Raw genomic sequence first — 4,757 nt, 5'->3', positions numbered from 1 at the left:
GAATGCGGAGAAAATAAATCAGGAGAAAGAAGTGGTAAGTCAGAAAGGCAGTATTACAATAATCATGGGGGGGGGGCTTCTATATGCAGATGCACTGTGAAAATCAGGCTGAAAGCAGATCCATAAAAAAGGAATTTGTAAAATATCTACAAGATGAATTTTGGAGCAGAGCACACAAGGGAACAGACAATTCTGGATTTAGTGATGTGCAACAATGAGGACTTGAATAGGGAGCTTAAAGTGAAGGAACTCCGAGGGGGAAGTGACCATAAAATGGTAGAAATCCCCCTGCAGTTTGAGAGGGAGAAGCTGGAATCAGATGGGATGGGATTACACTTGAATAAAGGAAACTACAAAGACATGAGGGAGGAACTGACCAGATTTGATTGGAAGGGGAGTCAAAATTAGAGTGGTGCTGGAAAAGCACAGCATGTCAGGCAGCATCTGAGGAGCAGGAAAATTGATGTTTTGGGCAAAAGCCCTTTATCAGGATTCCTCCTTGGATGATGCCTGACCTGCTGTGCTTTTCCAGCACCACTCTAATTTTGACTCCAATCTCCAGCATCTGCAGTACCCACCTCCGCCCGACTGGAAGGGGAGCCGAGCGGGGAAGATGGTGGAGCAGCAATGGCAGGGGTTTCCGGGGGTAACCTGGGAGGCACAGCAGAAACTCATCCCGAGGAAGAGGAAACATCCTAAGGGGAGGATGTAGCTGATAGAGAAAGTCAGGGAGAAGTAGAAGCAAAAGAAAAAGCATCCAACGTTATCAAGATTAGTGGGAAGCTAGAGGATTGGGAAGTCTTTAAAAACCAGCAGAGGGTAACTAAAAAAAGGTAATAAGGAGGGAGAAGGTGAAATATGAGAGTAAGGAGTTAGTAATATAAAATAAAATTACAAGACTTGTTTTTGTAAAGCAAGATAAGAGAGAGATAAGAGTGGATAATGAATGCCTGGAAAATGAGCCTGGAGGAGTAGTAATGAGGAACAAAGAAATGTTGGAGGAACTGAATAGGTCTTTTGCATCAATTTTCACAGACAGCAGCAGGGAGCCAGTGGATGTGATCTATTCAGATTTCCAGAAAGCTTTTGGCAAAATGCTGCACAGAAGGTTGCTAAACAAGATAAGGGCCCATGGTGTTAGGGGTAAGGCACTGGCATAGACAGAGGATTGGCTGACTGGTAGCTGGTTATAGTGAAGTTCCACAGGGGTCAGTGTTGGGACAACAATTCACGTTGCATATTCTCAATCTGGACAAAGGGACTGAGGGCATTGCTGCTTTGTTTGCAGATGACACAAAGATAAATGGAGGGACAGGTAGTATTGCGGAAGCAGGGAGGCTGCAGATTAGGCAAGATTTAGGATGCATAGGATGGGAAAGGAAACTGCAGGGGATGGGCACAGTTGAAATGTGGAGCTTATTCGAGGAACAGCCACTGCGGGTCCTTGATAAGTATGTACCTGTCAGGCAGGGAGGAAGTGTTTGAGCGAGGGAACCATGGTTTACTAAAGAAGTTGAATCTCTTGTCAAGTGAAAAAAGGCGGCTTATGTTAGGATGAGACATGAAGGCTCAGTTAGGGTGCTGCAGAGTTACCAGTTAGCAAGGAAAGACCTAAAGAGAGAGCTAAGAAGAGCTAGGAGGGGACATGAGAAGTTGTGGGTGAATAGGATCAAGGAAAACCCTAAGGCCTCTATAGGTATATCATAGGCTACGAGACTGGATAGGATTGAGGTTCACAAGGAGGAGGTGTGAGCAATTTTGCAAGGCATGAAAATAGATAAGTCTCCTGGGCCGGATGGGATTTATCCTGGGATTCTCTGGGAAGCCAGAGAGGAGATTTCTGAGCCTTTGGCTTTGATCTTTATGTCATCACTGTCTACAGGAATAGTGCCAGAAGACTGGAGGATAGCAAATGTTGTTCCTTGTTCAAGAAGGAGAATAGAGACAACCCTGGTAATTATAGACCAGTGAGCCTTACTTCGGTTGTGGCTAAAGTGTTGGAAAAGGTTATAAGAGATAGGATTTATAATAATCTAGAAAGGAATAAGTTGATTGTGAAGGGTAGGTCGTGCCTCACAAACCTTATTGAGTTATGAAAGGATTGGACACTCTGGCAGCAGGAAACATGTTTCTGCTGATGGGTGAGTGCCAAACCAGAGGACACAGCTTAAAAATACGGGGTAGACCATTTAGGACAAAGATGAGGAGAAACTTTTTCACCCAGAGAGTGGTGGCTGTGTGGAATGCTCTGTCCCAGAGAGCAGTGGAGGCCCAGTCTCTGGATTCATTTAAGAAAAAGTTGGATAGAGCTCTCAAAGATAGTGGAATCAAGGGTTATGGAGATAAGGCAGGAACAGGATACTGATTGAGGATGATCAGCCATGATCATATTGAATGGTGGTGCAGGCTCGAAGGGCAGAATGGCCTACTCCTGCACCTATTGTCTATTGTCTATTGTCTTTGAGAAGGTGACCAAACAGATAGATGAGGGTAAAGCAGTTGATGTGGTGTATATGGATTTCATTAACGTATTTGATAAGTTTCCCCACGTTAGGCTTTTGCACAAAATATGGAGGCATGGGACTGAGGGTGATTTAGCAGTTTGGATCAGAAATTGGTGAGCTGAAAGAAGACAGAGGGTGGTGGTTGATGGGAAATGTTCATCCTGGAGCCCAGTTACCAGTGGTGTACTGCAAGGGTCGGTGTTGGGTCCACTGCTGTTTGTCATTTTTATAAACGTCCTGGATGAGGGTATAGAAGGATGGCTGAGTAAACTTGCGGATGACACTAAGGTCGGTGGAATTGTTATAGTGATGAAGGATATTGTAGGTTACAGAGAGACACAGATAAGCTGCAGAGCTGGGCTGAGAGGTGGCAAATGGAGTTTAATGTGGAAAAGTGTGAGGTGATTCATTTTGGAAGGAGTAACAGAAATACAGAGTACTGGGCTAATGGTAAGATTCTTGGTAGTGGAGATGAGCAGAGACATCTCGGTGTCCATGTACATAGATCCTTGAAAGTTGCCACCCAGGTTGATAGGGTTGTTAAGAAGGCATACAGTGTGTTAGCTTTTATTGGTAGCAGGATTGAATTTCAGAGCCACGAGCTGTACAAAACTCTGGTGTGGCCGCACTTGGAATATTGCATTCGGTTCTGGTCACCACATTATAGGAAGGATGTGGAAGCTTTGGAAAGGGTGCAGAGGAGATTTACCAGGATGTTGCCTGGTTTGGAGGGAAGGTCTTATGAGGAAAGGCTGAGGGACTTGAGGCTGTTTTCATTAGATAGAAGAAGGTTGAGAGGTGACTTAATTGAGACATATAAGATAATCAGAGGGTTAGATAGGGTGGACAGGGAGAGTCTTTTTCCTCGGATGGTGATGGCGAGCACGAAGGGACATAGCTTTAAATTGAGGGGTGATAGATATAGGACAGATGTCAGAGGTAGTTTCATGGAACGTGCTGCCTGTAACAGTAGTAGAGTCGCCAACTTTAAGGGCATTTAAGTGGTCATTGGATAGGCATATGGATGATAATGGAATAGTGAAGGATAGATGGGCTTCAGATTGGTTCTACAGATTGGCGCAACATCGAGGGCCGAAGGGCCTGTCCTGAGCTGTAATGTTCTATGTTCTAAGGACTTGGACATGCTGGGAGAGTGGGCAAAGAAGTGGCAGATGGAATACAAGGTGGAAAAGAATGAGGTTATACATTTTGGTAGGAAGTATAGAGATGCAGACTATTGCCTAGGAAATCTGAAGCACAACGGGATTTGAAAGTCCCAATTCAGGATTGTCTTCAGGTTTACATGCAGGTCCAGTAGACAGGAAGGGAAATGCAATGTTAGCATTCAAGAGCAGAGATGTGCTGTTGAGGCTGTATAAGGCTCTGGTCAGACCACATTTGGAATATTGTGAGCACTTATGGGCTCTGTATCTAAGGAAGGACCTGCTGGTGTTGGAGGGGGATCCAGAGGAGGTTTACAAGAATGATCCTGGAGGTGAAGGGCTTGTCCTTTGAGGGGTGGTTGAGGACTCTGGGTCTGTACTCGATGGAGTTTAGAAGGATGAAGGGGGATCTGATTGAAACTTACAGAAAATGGAGAGGCCTGGATAGAGTGGACATGGAAAAGATATATCCGAGTAGGAGAGACTGGGATCCAAGGGCACAGCCTCAGAATGAAGGAGATGAGGAGGAATCTCTTCAGCCAGAGGGTGGGGACTCTGTGGGACTCATTGCCGCAGAGGGCTGTGCAGGCCAAGTCACTGAGTGTGTTTAAAACAGAAGTAGGTAGGGTCTTGATGAGGAAGGGGATTACCATTTACAGGGTGAAGGCAAGAGAATGGGGTTGAGAAACGTACCAGCTGTGATCAAGTGGTGGACGCAAAAAAACTGCAGATGCTGGAATCCAAGGAAGACAAGGAGGAGGCTGGAAGAATTTCCAAATCCCTTTGCGCTTCAGATTCCCAAGGCCTTTCCCCATTTAGAAAATAGTCTACATCTCTATACTTCCTACCAAAGTGTCTAACCTCACACTTTCCCACATTGTATTCCATCTGTCACTTCTTTGCTCACAGAGTTAGAACAAACAGAGTTGTTGTCTCTGGTTTGTTATCCGTGCCACGTGATAGAGAGTCGAGGAATAGGGAGAGAGAACAGTTAAATGCGTGGCTACAGGGATGGTGCAGGAGGGAGGGATTCCGGTATCTGGATAACTGGGGTTCTTTCTGGGGAAGGTGGGACCTCTATAAACAGGAT

This window comes from Chiloscyllium plagiosum, chromosome 20 (assembly GCF_004010195.1).
Source record: "Chiloscyllium plagiosum isolate BGI_BamShark_2017 chromosome 20, ASM401019v2, whole genome shotgun sequence".
In the NCBI taxonomy this organism is placed as follows: Eukaryota; Metazoa; Chordata; class Chondrichthyes; order Orectolobiformes; family Hemiscylliidae; genus Chiloscyllium; species Chiloscyllium plagiosum.
Note: the sequence above shows the minus strand (reverse complement) of the source record.